This window comes from Canis lupus, chromosome 20, assembly GCF_048164855.1.
Source record: "Canis lupus baileyi chromosome 20, mCanLup2.hap1, whole genome shotgun sequence".
NCBI classification, from domain to species: Eukaryota; Metazoa; Chordata; class Mammalia; order Carnivora; family Canidae; genus Canis; species Canis lupus.
Genome location: NC_132857.1, coordinates 38,355,967 through 38,377,197, shown reverse-complemented (window position 1 = coordinate 38,377,197; position 21,231 = coordinate 38,355,967). Strand labels below are relative to the sequence as shown.

General features: G+C 36.1%; 1 long non-coding RNA gene across 19 annotated transcripts in view; it reads left to right on the top strand.

Moving 5' to 3' along the window:
* Window positions 1-21,231, top strand: part of LOC140611880 (uncharacterized) — a 224,129-nt gene that overhangs the window by 55,099 nt on the left and 147,799 nt on the right. For all 19 annotated transcript variants that reach the window (XR_012013154.1, XR_012013156.1, XR_012013148.1 and 16 more), the window contains exons 2-3: window positions 8,058-8,176; window positions 14,864-15,022. This is a non-coding gene — a long non-coding RNA (uncharacterized lncRNA). The remainder of the gene's footprint in view (window positions 1-8,057; window positions 8,177-14,863; window positions 15,023-21,231) is intronic.

Here is a 21,231-nt window from a genome sequence, read left to right as displayed (position 1 = left end):
TTGGAAATTATTATATTTTCAAATTTTTTCAAAGTAAGTATATATTATGTGTGAAATCATACAAAATTAAAAATAATAGATAACCTTTTTGCTTAAAAAAACTTAAGAACCAATTTCACACCCTATTTAACTTTAAGGTAAATCAATCCTTATTCTACAGAAAAAAAATAAATAACAGAGTTCAAAATGAAGCCCTTTCCTATTTTGTTAACTACAAGTACTTATTAGAATGCATTATCGGATAATTTCTAGTCTATAAAGGACATCGAGAGGTCATCTACTTCATTTCCTTATCATCACACAAGATCCCTTTTAAATTATCCAAGAAAGATTAGAATCCATCCTATTTTAGACCTTTTCAGAAGTTGCCATGTCTTCCTTTGCTGGTGCTTTTCAGCATTTAATAATGTTTTGCTGACAGACTATTTAAAATTTTATATTTAATGGTGGCCTTATGAAAAGTTTTGAAAGAATGTCTGCTTTGTAAAACCAGAGAATACTCATCACTGACGTGTGATCTCATAATTGTTTTTATCCTTCTCTGAAACCAAGTGAAATTACTAAAGACACTAAATCATTTTTGTCTCCTTGAAACAGTCTTTCTTCCATGACTATAGTTTCTTCTCATCTGGCAGCCCTTCCTTCCACAGGATTAACATCCTCCCTGGGAGCAAGAGGAGAACCCATGTGATGAGAGCATTGCTATGCACCCAGATCATGCCAGATCCTGTACTAGGCTCTTTTGGTATGATCTTATTTAGTTCTCCAAATTATTCATATAAATAAATAAATAAATAAATAAATAAATAAATAAATAAATTTATAAAGAAATGTTTTTAAACCCACTTTAAATACTTGGTCAAGTACCAATGTGATCACAGATATTCTTTGTATGAAATGCTTCCATAGTTCTTTATAGTTAAAGGAAAGTAAAAAAAGTATTAACTCTTCAGCCTAATGTGTGAGGTCCTTTCTCAGACTTACTGATGTGTTCAAAGTACTTCTTACCTATTAGGACTTTTTCGGTTGCCACTTCTGCTCCCAGTGTTCTTCCTTATCTGAAACTTTCAAAACCTATGCATCTTTCAGCACTCAGTTAAATACCATTTCTTCTGTGGAGCCTTCACTGAATATTTCCTGCCACCCTGAAAATTCCTTCATTTGAGGCCACTTCATCAACATATAATTCTAATTTATAGTCTGTAACTTTAAACTTAGCTATTCTTTTTAAGAATGAGACTATCAAATGTGTACTTATAATTTTAGGGGCATATCCATAACAGATATTTTATAGATGTTTCTTGAATAAATGACATAAAAAATAAAAACACTCCTGAGAGTTTGGGGCAGCCTGGCAGTTAGAGCAAAGCCTTGGTGTTTTTCCATTGGGTCATCCCACAGAACACCAATGTCAGACAAGGCCACTCTGATGAATCAAGATAAAAATAAGGTGTCACTCAAACCACAAAGATGGATCATTATCCCTATCCTGGCTAACATGATTCACTGATGTTTCTTTTTCATTCATTGCTTTAGCCTCTCTTTGTTCTTGCATTCTGGATAAGAATTATTAGATACCCAACATAGAATAACCCCATTTCCTGATAGCATTTTCATATAGAACTTCTTTGAATCCTTGTCAAAATCACCTTACACAAGCCCAATTCCTATTCTAAGTCCTCCCCAACACCCTGTAATTAGATGCCCCATAATTCCCCATTATTCAGTTATCTCTATTCCTGCAGATATTTGGTTGAAGACTTAAGAGGACGAGTGAATAAATGAATGAATGAACAACTCTTACTTATGTCAGGTTAAAGGTTCTGTGTATTCAGGGATGGCATCTTTTCTCTCCATCTCAAATGTCTAGAATGAAATGGTCATAAAACAAATATGGAATGATTGAAATAGTCTTGACTCTCTTGCTACCTTTTTACCCTCCTTCTCTACAGGGATCACTTTGTGGGAGATTCAATTTCTGCCATCATTGCCATCAATTCTCTCTTATCCAGCACTGAGAATCCGTATCAGTGGATACGGATGAAAAAAAAAAAAAAAAGAAAATTTCTTTTTTTCTTTATCCCAAAGTCCTCTCAAGTCTATGTTACAAACCTTGCTTTATTTTGATTTTACTTAGCCAATATCCAAGAAAGTTCTGTGGCCTCAGAATTTGTTGGTCAAGGTACACCTGTCTAAGTGTAGTTTGAAGAACTTCAGTTCTTATCTTTATGGCCGCTGAGAAGAAGATCCCCTTTCTTACTAACTGCCTCACTTAGTACTTCACATTCTTCGCAATATTGGCAAATCCTGAATATTTTTCAGGTATAGACTAAGCACCTGATTTGCTATTCATTTAGGAGATTAGTATCTAAGTCATTTAGGGAGGCATTATTGCGACAAACCATTTGGGAAAAGTATTTCAAACATAAAGTCCTCAATGGCTGCCTATCACCAATATTTTAACAGGGCATAAAAGCCCTTTGTAAATTAGCCCCTTCTATTAGTAATATAGGTATGAGAGATAAAGTTAACAAAATAAAAATTGGATGGTTAAGTTCAATTACTGTTTTTGGAAACAAAATGATTTAAATGATAAAAACCTGTTTTGAAAGGAAAGGAAAAAATATATACAAAAATACAAGTATGATGCAGCAACTATTTAGCAACCACTTAGCAACTATTGATGCCTATCAGCACAAGTCTATTTTTTTTATTTTCCTTTTTGATAATTGGATCTCAGTCTGATATGCTTTGCATGCACTTGGAGGAAAAACACAAACACGAAACAAAACTAAGATACCAAACCACGTCCTATAGCATGATGGTAGGATAATACCAAATAGTGGATATAGAAGCTTAAGAATATGAAATTGTGAATATTGAATTCCTTCTAATATACAGAATTGACTTATGAATTGCATGTACTTCTGCCTAATATGAGCCTAACTTGACTTTGATGTAGGCAGGAATGGAAGCTTCCAGATAAACACTGGGTGAGAACCTGAGTATTGTTATAAGGTGACAAAAGAAAAGAGACACTTTTTATATGAGTCTAGGCATTTTTATTTGACAACACAAGTTATACAGTAGGTCCCTGTTTCTAGTGACCTGATGGTAAATCACCAGCAGTGCTGCCTTACATACTCTTTCTATTAGTGAGAACCAACAGGGGAGCTTTAAGAGTCCAGATGCACTCTTAGTAACTACTTCAGGAAAATGCTCCCAGACCTGGACTGTCTAAGGCAAGTTCTCTAGGGTCACCCTGCTTTTCACAGGTGTTACTGCAATGACTGATCATGAGACTTGTGCTTGAAGCCTGGGATCTACTTCCTTGTCAGTCTTAGTGAGTTTAATTAGGATGGACAGAGTATGACAGCATATTACTATAACTTCATAAAAGTTGGAACATAAAAGTCCTCAAATCTGTAGAGGGTTTTGATGCAAAATGTTTCATAAAGTACTTTATAAAAGTATGAAATATATAACTATACTGTATGGAAGTTAACATTTATGTAGCATCACTATAGCACAAAAATTTAATCAGTTCAGTGGAAAATGTGAGGGAGACTAGTTTGTTTAGAATCCCTTCAGAGGAAAAGAAAAGCTGTATAAGTAACTAAACACTTTGATTACTATTGTGTTCCAAAGCCACTGTGTCTATAGTCTGTTGTTATTGAATTATTTTTGCCATATTTCAATAATCATATTGTGAGTATGAAATTTTTGCTCCAGGTGAGAGCCAACTTTTAGCAGTGGAGTTATAGGATCAAAAATGTGTGTGCACTTCGTAAAAACTTAGTGTTAGATATTGAGAAACTGCTCAAAAAATGTGGCACAAATTTATACGACCAATTATTTTAGCTAGCACACTCAGACTGTGTGACTCGGATACCTTATACTCCCAATTTTAAAAGACCACTGATGGTAAGTTAGAATCTAAATATGTATAAAATATATCAAATCAGTCTAGCTTATTTACATTTTTACAAAGCCATACACATAAAACATAAGATTCATATTTATTTTACTATTTAATACATTTAAAATATGTTCAAGGACAGACATTTTTCCAAAGAAAACCTACATACAGCCAACAAGAACATGAAATATGCTCCACATTACTTGTCACCAGGGAAATAAAAATCAAAACCACAATGAGATACCACTTTACACCAGTGAAAATGGCTAAAATTAACAAGACAGGAAACAAGATGTTGGCAAGGATGTGGAGAAAGGGGAACCCTCTTGCACTGTTGGTGGGAATGCAAATGGTGCAGCCACTCTGGAAAACAGTATGGAGGTTCCTTAAGAAGTTAAAAATAGGGGATCCCTGGGTGGCGCAGCGGTTTGGTGCCTGCCTTTGGCCCAGGGCGCGATCCTGGAGACCCGGGATCGAATCCCACATCGGGCTCCCGGTGCATGGAGCCTGCTTCTCCCTCTGCCTGTGTCTCTGCCTCTCTCTCTCTCTCTCTCTGTGACTATCATAAATAAATAAAAATTAAAAAAAATTTAAAAAAAAAAAAAAAAAAAAAAAAGAAGTTAAAAATAGAGCTACCTTATGACCCAACAATTGCACTACTGGGTATTTATCCAAAAGATACAGATGTACTGAAATGATGGGGCACCTGCGCCCCAATATTCATAACAGCATAGTCTATAATAGCCCAACTGTGGAAGAAACTGAGGTGTCCTTGCACAGATGAATGGATAAAGAAGATATGTATGTATATATACACACACACAATGGAATATTACTCAGCCATCAGAAAGGATGAATATGTACCATTTACATCGACATGGATAGGACTGGAGGGAATTATGCTGAATGAAGTAAGTCCACTGGAGAAAGGTAATTATCATCTGGTTTCACTGATATGTGGAATATGAGAAAGAGTGAAAGCGATCATAAGGGAAGGGGGGAATCTGAGTGGAGAAAAATTAGAGAGGAATACAAACCATGAGAGATTCCTGACTCTGGAAAACAAACATAGGGTTATGGAAGGGGAGGTGGGGAGAGATAGTATAACTAACTTAGTGATGGGCATTAAGGAGGGCAAGTGATATGATGAGCACTGGGTATTATACTATATGTTGGAAAATTGAATTTAAATAAAAAATAAAATATGTCCAATGAAAAACTGCTAATTTCAACCGTGATTTAATTCAATATAGTGATTTTTCTTTCAATCCACTTAAAATGACAAATTAGGCATTTTATGTTCAACAAATCAAAGAAAAAAATGCTCAACATGTCTTTTTCTATAAGTATAAACTTCTGTAGCCTGGACATTCTTTGGCTTTTCAGAAACTCTCGTTGCCTTCCCTTGAGTGCTATCATTCCATAATGGCCTTAAGTGGTAATCCCCATTGGTCATCATCTATAATTTTGGATTATATAACCTGGCCCTTATGATATGTATCAATAATGACACATGGCTGTTCTCCCCTGGGATTCATTAGTAAAGCAATATCATCTCTTTAGTTCAGATTTTCAGATGGGCCTTTCATTTCCTAGGTGAGGTTAACTCTGACTCTCTCTGTATTCTTGTAAAGTGAAGGATAATAATAAGTATAAAACTCAGTTTTATCATCCAGCATTTGAAAAATGTGAGGAGCATTTCACACTGGGAAAGCAGAGATAACTGAATGACAAGAACAATTTTAAATGACTAGGTCCATGGAGATATGGAGATAATATGAAGAAATATCCCTTAGGACACTCACTTGGAAAACATGAGTTTCCTTATTTAGACACATATTTGTGAAGTATTGATGGCTGACAGAGGTCTTTCATATCAGTGCTCTTAATCTCATCTTCATAACCCTAAGAGATGCCAGTTTCTCTCTAGTTAGACCAAGGAAGAATTTATTACATGTGTTCTTTTAGAGAGAAACAAAAGATTTATGGAAATGTTTCAATGGGACTATTAAAAGAAACCCTTAAAGACTCAGTGGACTGTTTCTTTCCTAAAATAACAAAACACCATCTGTCAGACAGAATTTGTGTGGAAAGAGAATAATAACTTCATTTACTACATACACCAGGAGAACTGATAAATCTTCTTGGGGTCATGGATGTTTTTTGGAATAGTTTCAATTTAAATTTTATTTGTGAAGATAGCTGTTAGGAAGCATGTTGGAGGCAGTCAGTGGTGTGTCATCATGTTGCCGGCTGTTCACAGCACAATGTCATAAGAGAGAATATTGAATGTGTAAGATAAGAAAACTGGACCAGAAGCAAAGGCCAGGAAGACTGGAATTTTGACCCAATTTCCCGAAGAGCCTAATATTAGGAATTTTTTATGTAAAAGAATAGGGGAAAGAAATGAGGAGTGTTGGATACGTTAGGTTCAATTTATCTTACTCTTTGTGTTGTCTTTTAAAATCATGATACTAGCAACACTGGCAAGTACGAATTGTTGATAATTTGTTTTCAGGGAACTCATTTCCACAGGAGAGATATTGAACACATAATATAAGCAAGGCAATGGGCTAAGTAATGGTGATACTCAGATAAATTTGATATAATCTCTATTCTTGAGGTACTTACTCATAAAATAGTGTAGAAGCCAGACAACTCAAGCAGGCTATCCCAAGGAAATTTATTGCTTTAACCCATAGAATCATATGTATTATAGGAGCATTATACTTCACTCAACCCAGAACTTTAGAGAATGTTGATACCTGAACTGAATATGAAGGGCAAATGTAACTATGTAGGTATATTAGGGTTCTCCAGACAAACAGAACCAAAAGGCTATAAATACATATACATGTTTATTATAGAAATTGGCTTAGTCGAGGCCAAGAAGTGCCACAATCTGTCATCTGGAAGCTGGAAAGCCAGGAAAGGTTGATGATGAAATTCAGTCCAAGTCTGATGCCTAGGAAGCAAAGGTATTTGAATTTGAAAGCCTGAGAACTAGGAGCACCAATGTCGGAAGGCAGAAGATTGGGTATCTCAGCTCAAGCAGACAAAAGAGAATTCACCCTTCCTCTACCTCCTTCTATTCAGGCCCTCAAAGGACTAGATTATGCTACTTAAATTGGGAAGGGCCATCTTCTTACTCAATTCACCAATTCAATTGCTAATCTCTTCCTTCATAGACACACTGGGAAATAATGTTTTACCATCTACCTAGGCATCTCTTGGCCAAATAAAATTGACATAAAAAGTTGTCACAGAAGTGAATAACTGGTGTGATAGGAAGAGGCAATGCCACAAGTAGGCCACCACCTCCTTCTTATAATCATAGTCACCATGACACAAGTAATAATAATGATATTAATAATAATAATAGTTTATATTTAGCACTTACTTCTTAAGTGCTTTATAAATATTATTTCATTTAATTTTCTAAGCAAATTTGGAAGTTAGGGGCATTAATATTCCCAATGAAATATAGTGAATTTAAAGAAGTTAACTGGTTAGGATTTATTTAAATAGATTTATTTAAATCTATGCAGCTTGACTCCAGAATATGAATTCAAAAGCACTGTACTATACTGCTTTCTGTATGTATCATGTGTATGTGTGGGGATAGGTTGGGGTAGAGGAGGGTGGTTAGCAATTTGCTATAAGGTAGAGTGTGGGTGTGGTGGGAGATAGGAGTGGAGAGGTAGATAGGTCATAATGAACTTGTTGGGAAAAAAACAAAACAAAACAAACAAAACAAAAGGCAAACAGGCCCAAAATTGAGTCGTTTGCTGCCACACTAGCCAAAGGACTTCAATGAAGCTTCAACCTCTCTCAGAAATGTGCCCTTTAAATGGTCAATCTGGTGTTTCCTGAGTGGTACCGGTGATATAATCTGCATAATATGACCCCTGTCGTAGTCCCCTTCTCCCAAAAGATGTTCACCTGGCCTGAAACAATCTTTTCATTTGCTAAGAGCTTCCTTACCACACCTTCCATCTGTACAAATCTTCCATTTTGTACAACTTTTTAGAGCACTTGTTTATTTACTAAAAGGGATACTACCCAATTCATGAATCATTGAATAACACCAATTAGGTCTTCAAATTTATCCAATTGAACTTATGTTTTTTAAAAATAGATTTGGTGGCAGCAATGAGATCGAAGTGAACTTCTGTCAGCATTTGGGGACAATGAGAAGGGACACCCTGAGAAGACTTTTGAGTTCATGGTCTTTCCCACCATTTCCTGGAGCTATTGGTAAGTTCCTCTCAGTTTGAGCTTTCCTCTCTTTGGTTAAGCTCTAGGCCTAAATGGATTTCAAGTCCAGGGCTTGGTGGGTCATTCTGAGCTGGCAGATGTTCCCTTCAACAATCTGAGTTTCTAGCATTTGGTTCAGTATGGAATTCTCCAGTCTTTAGAATCCAGTCCATAGTCTCTGTTTACTAATACATGTTGGGAACTGTTGGTGTCTGGCCAGAGTTGGACTGGGTCTAATTTAAGAACTGGATTGAGTGTAGTTTAGGCTGGATAGGGTCCAGAAGGAACCTATGAATAAAATTTGTTTAAATGGGATCCTTTATATTCAAAGAGTTGAGCACTCTTCCTTTATACTAAAATAATTCACATGCCAAAGAGCACATTTGGGGGTGGCATATTTTCCTCTCCTATAGTCCAAGAAGTTTCACAGTCCAGAAGTTAACTTGGTAGATTTTTTCATTTAATAGATCAGTTAAACTCATTTCAGAAGGTGATGATGCAAAGTTAGGCTGGTGGTTCAAGTAATCACATATTAAATAAGAGACATTTCCATGGAAAAAAAAAGAAAAACGATGATTAATGATTGAAGCAAATTATAAAACAATTTCTGAGTTCTGAGCCAGTCAAGAAGATTTCTAGATGTCAGAGGCAAAGTTTTTTTTGTTTTGTTTTGTTTTTTCGTTTGAATGTCTGTGATGATGTTAACAGGTGTTCAAGTAAACTTTCTGAGTAGCCCAACAGCAGCTGGTACAAAGATTATCCATATATGAGTGTTGTGGCTATCTGTAAAATTTATGTCAAGTTGTTCATATTCAGTTTGCAGGGCTTCAAGAAAAAAAGGCAATTTTAGTTCTCTAAATCAGAAGGGTAGAAAAAAATTGAGAATGATATTTTGGAGAGTTGTATCCAAACATGGAGGGAACTAAAAGAATTCAGAATCTAGTTCAGTTTATAATGGACAATATCCACCAAGTTATGCTATTAAAACATAATTTTTTATTGTCATAATCATCCTAATTTCTATCAAAAATAGCCAAAGTAAGACTACTTTGCAAAATAAGTTTGGTTTCAATAAGTTTGGCCTGATTATTTGTATAAGTGTGGCAAAAATATTGATTGATCATATAACTCTTTTAAACCTACTTTGCTAGAGGGACACCTGGGTTAAGGTTGGCTAAGCATCAGTTAGTTAAGCATTTGCCTTGCTCAGGTCATGACCTCAGGTCCTCCCTGCTGAGCACGGAGCCTGCTTCTCCCTCTCCCTCTCCTTGCCACTCTGTCTCCATGTGATCTCTCTCTCTCTCTCTGTCAAATAAATAAATGAAATCTTTAAAAAAAAAAAAAAAAAAGTCGCGCAGCCCGGGTGCCTCAGTGGTTTAGCACCACCTTCAGCCCAGGGCCTGATCTTGGAGACCCAGGGTCCAGTCCCACATCGGGCTCCCTACATGGAGCCTGCTTCTCCTTCTGCCTGTGTCTCTGCTTCTTTCTCTGTGTGTTTCTCATGAATAAATAAACAAAATCTTAAAAAAAAATCTACTTTGCTGGACCTTATTATAAGGAATCTCCAGATTGAACTTCTATCAGCCTCATAATGCTGAGAGGCCAAGCTAAATACGTGCTCAGATTTTGTCTGCAATACAAATAGATTTGGGTTAATTCCTCTCTTTTGAGGTTCCTGTACCTGCCACAAGTGACCTTATTTACTCACCTGGTAAGGCTGCTGGGAATTCTGTAAGCAAGTATCAGACCAACGTATCCAAGGAGCTTCTTTGGCCCATAAAACCAACCTTAGTTCTTTAAAGCTGTTCTGGTCATACCTGAGTACATGTACATCTCTCTCAAATACGACATTCCAGTCAAAAGTTGGTAATATCACCACTCTTTCCAATTGGATTCTTTTACAAGGATAACAGATTCTTATTGAACTTATGCAAATAAACATATTGCCATGAAAAAAAAGAATATTCAGTGACAATTTCTGGATTCTGGAGTGATCAGCTGGGGAGAGAGAGATAATTGTTTCCATTCTGCTTACAAATGTATAATTTACCAAATTGCAAGCCATAGTTGGCTTAAGAGAAAAAGTATCCTCATATATGGAAAACAAAACATTAAAAAGCAACAGTAGTGTTTCAAACAAAAAATTTTAAGTTTTAAAAAAACCGTAATTTCTAGTAAGAACTAAGAAGTAAGCAATTGTGAACCGTGTATTACATTAGCACTCTTTAGGTTGGCAAATTTATAAATACATTCCATAATTTCCAGAAATGTGTTTCTTCATATACAATCTATCAGTAAAGCATAAAACATGTTTATGGACAGACCCAAATTTATCTTTAGCTTCTCTGAAATAAGGAAGCCAAAAGTGGATAAACCTATGCTCAGGAATGAATGTTAATCATTATTTTACCCTATTTGGAAATGGCCCAAGATATTCCACAAATTTTCATCATCTTAGTTAGCAAAACTCTAAGTCTCAGGTAACCAAAAAGATTTTGGAAATTATTTTAAAGTACACATACCATAAAAACATGTATTTTACTAAAAGGCTCACTTAAAAATTTTAATCACAGTTGCATTTATTTCAATTATCTATTCCCAACAACTGTGTTCAGGTTACTCACAAAAGCTTCATGAGTTATTAGACAAAATCGACCATCATTTAAGTTATTGTTTTTTTTTTTTTTTACTGGAAACTTTTGCAACAGAAATAATATGAATTTATTTAAGTAATAAATCCAGGTGGAGGGATCCCTGGGTGGTGCAGCAGTTTAGCGCCTGCCTTTGGCCCAGGGCGCGATCCTGGAGACCCGGGATCGAATCCCATGTCGGGCTCCCGGTGCATGGAGCCTGCTTCTCCCTCTGCCTGTGTCTCTGCCGTTCTCTCTCTCTCTGTGTGACTATCATAAATAAATAAAAATTTAAAAAAAATCCAGGTGGAATTTTAGAAAGTGAGACATGTCTATTTTATTTATCTTAATTCTTTAAAATTTTTTATTTAATTTTTTAGAGAGAGAGAGAGCACAAGCAGAGGGGAGGGTGACAGAGAGAGGGAGAAGCAGACTCTCACTGAGGAGGGAGCCCGATCCAGGACTCAATCCCAAGACCCTGGATCATGACCTGAGCTAAGGCAGATGCTTACCCAGCTGAGCCAGCCAGGCACCCCAAACATGTCTACCTGAAATTAACTTTGATATTGACTGTTTTGCCAGATCATGTGAACCTGAAATTCACTTGAACTAAATTTCTGCTTTATTTTTGAGAATGTTAGTATAAGTGCTTAATTTTCTTTAAGCCACTTAAATAGGGCTATTTTACAAAGCGATTTCGGCAATACCATCCCAAGGCAGAAAAATATATTATCTATAATGTAGATGTATGTAGAAACGAACACAGAGATCTTAGAGCTTCTGTAATACAACAATATAAAGCTCACTAATTCATAAATAACAGCTGGAATAAATAAATTCACTCAGATGGCTAAAGATTTTTTACTATTTGTGGAGAGGACTTTTAAGATTTGTTGTCCCTGGAAGTAATCTTAAGGAGGCTATAGTCTAAAGTTTGAACAAGAGAGTCATTTTTGTAGTTTGTATTTTTTAAAAGTCCTCTTTTTTTAAAAAAATTCTTTTAGTCTCAGGTGAGTGTGGGCATTGTTTAGATACTTCTTAGGATGTTTATAATTCAAAGACATGGAAAGATTTATAGCTTTAAGGGTCAGAAAAAGAATGGAAGTTCCTGCAAGGACTTTGGTTTCCTAAGGCCAATACTTTGCAAACCTTTTGAGATAAATAAGGGAGCTTTTAGGATTGATAAGAAGGAATATATGGACTTTAGATTACTTCTAGACTTGTGTTTTTAAGTTTTGCAAGTATCTGTAAGATAAGGGAAGTTGCTTTCAAGTATTTTCTTCTTTTCTTAAATGGAGGATAACTATACTTCCAATGTCCTGATTTTTTACAGTATCTGCAAATGTCTGAAGGCAAATAGGAAAGGGTCTGAATGGACTTTGAGTTTTGTTCTAAGTCTAGTTTCTGCTCTTCTGCCTTATTAAAGGAGTACCTAAGGCTAATTGTTAAACCAATAAGAGATCGTTCAGGATGAAAGTGCTCAAATTTTTTTTCCCCAAATATAGCCAATTTAAAGGATTCATCCTCTGGCTATTGACAGTTAGGATCTTATTAATCTTGCAAGCAACTCAAACCAATGAGATTTTATGACTTACCTGTGGACTCAGAAGGCAGCCTCAAAGATTTTATGACTTACCTGTGGACTTAGAAGGCATCCTCAAAAGAGAGTGCAAATAATGGAGCCCTTACAAGATCCAGAAATCACTCCCAAAGTTAGCCTAACTAAGCAAAAGGCCTTCACTGTCAAAGGCATAAGATGCCCCGCCACAGATCCATTAACCCGTGACACTAGACAGATGCTACTGGAATGGGACTTTCCCAGCATTATCAAGACAATGAAGGTAGAAATGCCAAAGGTCCCTTATGGACCACAACTACTTATGACAACCTGCCCTGAAAACTGGAACCGTTGGACAAAGGGATACCAATAAAAAGTCCAGGTGTTCCTTATGCTTCTGACCAACCAACTTATTGGATACACAGCGTATTTAGCTGTCCACCAGACACATGCTGGTATATGCACCCTTTGGTGAAGACCAGAAAAAACATTCTCACTGGTCATAAAGCCAAGCTCTCAAGACATAGGACAAAACGAAAGAGAAACCTCATCCAGCTTTCTTTATATGAACATTAACAACTTAGCTAAGCTTTGAGTCTGTCAGAACCAAAATGACACCTAGGAAGGATGGCAATGGGTTATGGGGTTGGAAATTATGTGGTGTTTTACAGTGTACCTTATTACACGAACATTTTCTTGACTTCAGCAGGTGATCTAGTGTTAATCTAACCCATCCTGTGACCAACTTATCCTAACATGAGAGTCTTTGGTTAGGTGGCAAATGCTCTTTCAGCTCTTAAGTGTTTCATCCATGCCCACCAATTTTGTGGCTTTTGCTTCCAAGATGCCCCTTAGCAGTAGCCTTTATCACATGTACACACTAAACCACAGAATAGTTTGTTTAAACAGACACTGGTCTGGTGAGAACTGTGAACTAACCACTCTGTGAGGCTCAAATAGCAGACCTGTTATGGCCTATGCCTGTGTTCTATGCTATGGTTTTTCCTCCTCATGATAACACAAAAACAAAGAAAAACAGTAACCGTCTCTAGAAGGAAATGAATTAGTCAGACCAAGAGTGCTCTACCAAATTTACCAGAGCTGCAAAGCCAAGGAACTATTTCCACAGACATTTTCTTCTCCTAATCTAAATTTAGAAAAAAAGAGAAAAAAGACGGTCACCACTTTCATTTTCATTGGACCCCACAGACAGAGATTGAGAAGTTGATATGGTAAGAAGTCTTACCTCCTGCCAGCTTTTATCAGATGTCCCAGTATTTCTCAGCTGCAGCAGAGTCAAAGCAATGTCCAGCCAGGAAAATTTATCCTACTGACTATACCTGTTGAGGAGGAAAAATATTCCTCTATTCTTTGTGATTCTTCTGGCTGATTTAAGAATTACATTAAGATGAAACATTACAGGAGAAAATCAAATTTAATTACATATGTATAGGAAATCCTCATAAATATGAGAGATTCTAAAGACAGGCAAAATGAGGTATATATGTCATCGTGGATTGAGAAATGGTAGGGGTCTGGGCCCAAAGGGAAGGAAGGCAATCCACAGGAAGAGTAGGAGTAAATATTTGCTAAACAAATGTTTGCTGGACCACACAGAAACAATGGGGCAGGAAGAGAAATTAGAAAACAGACATTTCTAGGTTCTTCCCTATACCACATCTAATTCATATTATAATGTGGTTATCTCTGATGATAGTTCACTTCCTAGAACATATCCTCTATCTAAATTCTTTAGTTAGCTATGGGAGAGGCAAAAAAGAAAAATATCTTAAGTCTTCTGTTTCTTAAAACAGCTCTAGTCAGATGACAGTAGTTTCCTCCTTACCCGAAATAGCCACATGCCAAAGAGACATATTTTGGGGTAGCCAGTTTTGATCCCATTAAGTAACTTTTTCAAATCCTGTGTGGATTTCAAGATTCAGCTCCAGTGTGGCCCCCTTCATGGAGTCTTCTCCAGCTGTTCATTTTTTTATTTTGCTGGTCTGGTTTTGATTAAACCAGACAGTTTAATCCTGAATGATCCTTTCATGTATTAGTTTTCATAAAAATGTGATAATGTTGTTTTTTTTTTAAATGTGATAATGTTGTACACAGGTTTCAAATATATGTAGGTTTCAAATCTCATACAATTCAAGATTTTTTTTATTAATAGAATATATGCAATCAACAAACTATTAAATTGTAATCCTGATTGTCAAACAATGTAGAGGTTAGGGGTGCCAACCCCCTGTGCATTGGTAAATCTGCTCATAACTTTTGACTTCCCCAAAACTTAACTATTAATAGCCTACTGTTAACAGGAAACCATACTGATAACATAAATATATTAACACATATTTTGTATGTTATGTGTTATACACTATATTCTTATAATAAAGTAAGCTAGGGAAAATAAAGTGTTATTAAGAAAATTATAAGGAAAAGTACATTTACAATACCATATGTATATTTATTTAAAAAAAAAAAATGCTATCATAGGTGGGCCAAGCCTAACTGGGACAGAAGCATACCGAGGGCTGGCTCCAGGAGGCAATGTTCTGCGGCACCGTGACCTTGGCTCAGCAATAGCAGCTGTGGAGTGGGCCTGAGGGTGGCAGTAGCAGCCAGGAAGCGCATTACACCTGTCCTAACCTCAAGGTAAGACAACAGACTGTGGCCATTGGCAGCTGCCACATGTGAGTATGCTGGCCTCTGGAGGCTGAAGGGTTGGGGTGCCCCAATGAGGATGAGTTTGTGCCTGGCCCATAGGGGCCCAAGGACGAAGCCTTGCCCAGTATAGCCCGCAAGCCAAGCACGCAAAGGAGTTGGGGAGCAGGAACACTGGGGACAGAAGGCCCCCGGCACAGAACCATCCCTACCCTCCGAGCACATTCCTCTGCTTCAGCCCAGCCTCCGGCCTACCAGCCTTGGGATCTTAAGTTGACCACCCTCTGGGCACATGGGTTACCAGGAGCCGTGTTCAGTCTAGGGACCCCAGGAGCTGTGGAAATTCCCAGTAGAACCCCCAAATACTCAAAAGGCACTGGGTGTAACCTTTGTGTTCAGTTGCCTTTGATACAGTCTGGTGGAGGCTGAGGTGGGCAGTTATAAATAAATATCTTTTGTCTTTTGCTGTCAAGTCTTAAAAAACAAAAAACAACTCCATATAAGTAGACGTGCATGGTTCAAACCCATGTTGTTCAAGGGTCAGCAGTATTTCTCAGTGTCTGTTCCTTAGGAAATTCCTAAAGGATATTAATAAGCATTTCATAGCAATGAAAGAAAAACAACTCTAAAAATGAAAGCTTTTTTCATGATAGGATTTCTCAGATTGTTTAATATACTGTTGTACATTATGACTATACTAGATAGGATCAATCTGTCTAGCTAGCTAGCTATTCAATACATATTATCTTTTTACCTAGTCTAATTCATAAACTTTTTTTCCCTCAGAACATTTGGAGAGACTTTTTCTTTGGAGTACATTTGATATATGTTGAGGACTCTTTGAGGACAGTGAGCACATTTGCTATCGTTTCAGTCATTGCACTTAGGTACCCAATTAAGTTCCAAGTGATTAGGGAAGTAAGGGGACTGAGATAACATTTATTGAGTCCTAAATAGGTACAATGTTCTATGCTAAAGACTTTATATTTGTGGGTCTAGTTAATCTGTGCAACATTCCTATATTATCTTTAGTATTTACCACATTACATGGTTGAGGACACTAAATTCAAACAGTAATTTGCCCAGTGTTGCACAACTGAGAGTTGTCAAGTTTGGATATAATCACAGTTTATGAAATGTTTAGTGTACCTGCTACTTACTTCATTTCTGTTATTATTTATATTCCATAAACAGCCAGGCAGGACTTTAGGTGGTAGTTGATTTTTCATGATTTGTATATATTTTATGAGTAGCACGAGAAAGGTTAGGTTAGGTAATTAACCCACTTAAGTAAGTTAACATGGGCAAACCTCCATAGGAATTTAGTAATTGCTGCTATAACTATCAATTTTGTAATAAAAAAGAACTCATATCACTGCATTATTTTCCATTTCAATATTTAGAGGCCATAACAAGCACAAAACATTTCCTGGGGATTAATGACCATCTGAAGTTAACTGTCCTCAACTCTTTCTTAGGCCATCTACTCCTTCCTATTTGTCATTAATTCCTTAAGAACACCACACATTTGAATTGCTATTTTTGAACCAAGAGACTTGAACATGCTTTTGGGTGGACACACTACAAAGGGTCATTATTAAATCTTTTTCTTTGGCCATACACTTGTTTAGAATTCAAAGATGCCAAGTCAGTGCTGATGACTGTAAATATTTGAAAAACATATTATTGTTGATATTTAGAACATTATATCACCCTACAGTTTTTCCCTAAACCTTTGTACTGCAGAAAAGAATATTTCAGTGATCTACTGAAATGGTCAGATGACAGTAATTTCCTCCTTATAAACCACACAATCTCCTCTAATAGAGATAGTAAAGAGGTTTATACCTATCCTCCAAATAATAGTGCATCTTGGAATATTTTCATAGTAAATGTTAGTATAAATTTATGTTCACAAATGCAAAAACTTTTCCAGCAACAGACAGATGCCCTTTGTGACTTAGTTGGCTTTCAATGGCAAGCCATATCTGATTTGTGGTTCTTTATCTTTCTACAAATTAGCAGAATGTGTCAGAGAGGGTTTACAGTACTCTATATACTAAGGTAGATAAGGGGACAAGAAAAATATCAAGCCAGATCATTCCTGGAAGCTGTTGACTGAGAGCTAAATATACTAATCTACTAAAAATTATAGTTTGATGAACATGTTCCTGTTTATCTTTGAAAAAGTCACTAAATAAAGAAATGTATTAAGTAGATGATTTATTTGACTTAGAGAGTTTTATCTTTCTAATCCAGTATATCCGTATCATCTTTTTTTCATTCTAAATTATTGACATACTTTCTTTTAAAATCACTACAAATATCACAAGGCACAAAAACTCTGGTGACTTCTCTAATTTTCCATGAGTGAGATGTGTTTTTATTGAAAAATAGCTAAAGTTAAAATAACCCAGTTCATTGATGTCTGTTGAGAAATACCTAAGTGACGATACCTTGCTTTTACCTTCCATTTCATTATTTATATAACCTTTAACATTTAATATGAGAAGCCTGGTGCCTCACAGAAGGGAGAGAAAAGACATCTATTCTGTCTTTAATTCCATTTTGAAATCTGCCGTTTATTGCTCCCTTTGATATTATTATTTCTTATGTAAAGTATATTCTATTACTTATCTAAATAATAGGACTGTCACTCTTAATGCAACTTGCCTTCTTGTTTGCTTTATAGTTTGCAGGGGACAAATGGGGTGATTTTGAGGTATTTAATTAGCGTGAATTCTGACTCCAATGTAAAGATGAAAAAGTAAAAGGAAAAGAATCTTGACAACACCCGTGAAAAGGGAACATTTGTTTGACACATGCTGTGTAATTAATATATTGAAACTAATATGAGGTTTTTGGAGAATTTTTCTTGGTCAGTAATGTCCTCTACACTATGAAGGGTATGACAAACACCCTGTTACATAGAATGTCTTAATATCAAGTGTTCCAATCCTTTGCTCAGATGTAGAAAGTAGAGATTTCAGGCAATGGAAATTGTCATAGTTCCTTCAAACGAACCTGCCCAAGGTATGGCCACACTCACAATTTCAGCTAGATTTGATATAATAAACAAACTTGGGATAGAAAACTGACAAGAAATAAGGAGGCAAAATCCACTGCCATTTAGAGTATAGGTTCATTGTGACAGTCAAGTGATGTACTAGGAAACTGAGGCCAATTCTTAATGACTGGGATCTCATGGCAGGGAAATAAATCGTTTTTGATGATCACCCCAGATCCCAAGACTAAATCTACTAATTAGAAAAGCAAAGACTAACGAACACTCTCCTCTTATTAGGCTCACCTAATGCAATCTACCGATAAGCTTTCATACTTAATCAAATGAGAGATCTACTCCTTTTAATGGTGTAATTGTGGGCAAGCTTACTTAACTTCTCTGGGTCTCCATTATTTAAATTTGCAAATTGGAAATGATAGTAGTATCTACCTTACAAGGTTAGTTAGTGTGAAATCAATTTGGGTAAAGTAAACCTTCAGAGTGATGCCTAGGAAATAGCAAATCCTTTGCTTTTGCTATCACCATTACATCATTCTACATGAAGCTGGCTCTTGCTAGAAGAAGATGGCAAGGAAGGACTTTGCATTGGATAATTTGGAAGATGAAAAGTAAAATGAAATAAATGAGTTCTTTTTCTCTGTGTGAAACAAGCTTTCTCTATTTTCTTGAACTAAAAAATTAGTAGATTTGTTACTGAATTGAGTCATCACTTAATTTATTCTCTCTCATACTTAGGCTTCCACCAGACCTGCTCTCTCATCCCACTTCAAAGCATCTGACAGTAGTCCTCCTCTTGATTCCAGGGTCTTCCGGGGTGATTTCAAATCTTGAAGCATGACTTGTTAAGTTTCCCTGACCTCTCTTTAGCTCCAGTGACCTAAATCTCAACTCTACTTTAACATCCTCTCCTATAGCTACAGCTTTGCTCTTGTGATCATGGGCTTCTCCAAAACTGAAATCGTAAATGAAAACAGTTCAGTCTAGGACAGCGGCCTCATATTATTATCAGTATTCCTCTGTTTTTCTTTAACTTCACTGACACCTGTTCCTTCCTCCATTCTGCAAGACTACTTCTGACTCCATTTCCTTATGAACCTTTATCTCTGATATTGCACACCTCAGACCTCACTTGTACCTGGAGCACTCTAACAAGAGAGAGTTCTCAATTTCTACCTTTCCCTTTTTTACAGGAGCTTCTAAGCAAAGCTGAGGAAAATCTTCTAACCACTTAGCTTTGTGACCTTATAGATTCCTGCTGCCTAGTCCTACTGGACACTCAATACTATCCAGTAATTTTCCAGTTACTATTTCATATTGTCTCATCTTTTCTAGTTCCTACCCCTATTCTACTTCTACTCCTATTTCACACCTACATGCAAATAACATAATTCTAAAGAGAAAAATCTCATTTACCTTCTACAGAAAAAAAAATATTATACTCAGAACCATGGAAGGTATACAGTAAGCACCATATACATACTTAATGTTTTTATTATCATTGTACTCATCAATATACTTTCATTGTAGGCGAAAGTCCTTCAATATTTAATACTCTGCCTCCATCTATACAATCTTCCTTGTCTTTCCCCATTGTCACAAAGGAAAATATAGAACATACTTTTCTAAAATGTGTCTCTTCTTGTATTGTGAAATAACTGATCATTTTTTCACTCTCTTCTCAATTTTTTTTCTCTAATGGCTCTTACCCATCATCATTTAAACATACTTTGATCTTTCTTGTTCCTCTCTCCAACCATGAGCCTTTGATCCTATGAATCTTTTCTTCCCTCTAAGAGCTATAAACGGAAAAAATATATCATGGGAGCTGAGCATTATTAAAACCTTTTTGATATTTTGTGTTTCTGTTTTTTTTTTCCTTTCCCATAGAGTTCTCAACCCATTGCAGTCTAGTTTTTGCTTCACAAAACTACTGTGGCAAAGGTTATTCATGTTCAGTTTCTTCCAAAATCCTGTGGGTAACTCTCATTTTTATAATTTTTGACAATTTCATCATTCTGAAAATGTTTTGGGGGGAGTTGGTATTGAATCCAACTCCTCAGTAACACATTTATAATCTTATTCATTTGTTCTTTTTCCTTTATCTCAAATGTTAGTGTTTCCTCTGATTGTCATCTCCGTATGTGTGATTCTATTCACATCCATTGGTGAGATGTATTTGTATTTCTTTCTTCCATCAATATTTCTTTCCCTGAATTAGTTCTAGCCTGGCATAGCCAACTGCTTACTGAACAGGTGTCAAACTTAAAATATGAACTGAGAACTCATCATGTTTTACCCTCCCACCCAAAATGTATCTAAATCTTTTAATCACTTTACTAGTTAGTAACATAATCAACTTTTAAGTAAACAGTTTCCTAGTCCATGTTGGCTCTGCCTTTTATCCTTTCCCCGAGACCTAATCAATCCAATGATTTTTAAAATTATATTTCCAAAATCTCTTTATCAAGTTTATTTTAATCTTCATTACTACTGCCAATACATTCACCAAGATCCCAGTCTTTATTTGGCTGAAACCATTCTCCACACGAAATCCAAAATTATTTTGTAATACAATCATGACAACAGCAAAAACTTATGTATGTTCTCTGCCTAAGATACTTGTACATAGTAAGCATTCTGGTAACTTACTTGTTTTTTTTTTTTTAATATTTTACTTTTTTATTTATGAGAAACACAGAGAGAGAGGCAGAGACATAGGCAGAGGGAGAAACGGGCTTCCCATAGGGAGCCCCATATGGGACTTAGTCCCAGGACTCTGGGATCACACCCTGAGCTGAAGGCAGATGCTCAACCGCTGAGCTACCCAGACATCCCTAGGTTACTTATTTGAATAGTATTTGGTTTTACTAACATTTTTTCCTACTTCCCTTTTAAATATCCAAATTTGTTGGTGAAAATAAAAGAGCCAAGCTACAAAGTAATTGAATTGTCATAAAAGCAACATCACTTGTCAAAATTACATTTTTTGAACTTGAATGAACTTACAGTGTCATATATTCCCCAAAGCTAAAACTAAATAATTTCATTTATTAAACACACATCAGATCCTTGTACTAATAGACATAATGTTGTATTTAGATGGTAAACTTAATGATGAGTTTATAATGTTGAAAGGAAGATTTGCTTTATCTAATTTAGCAATTTTCTTATTATC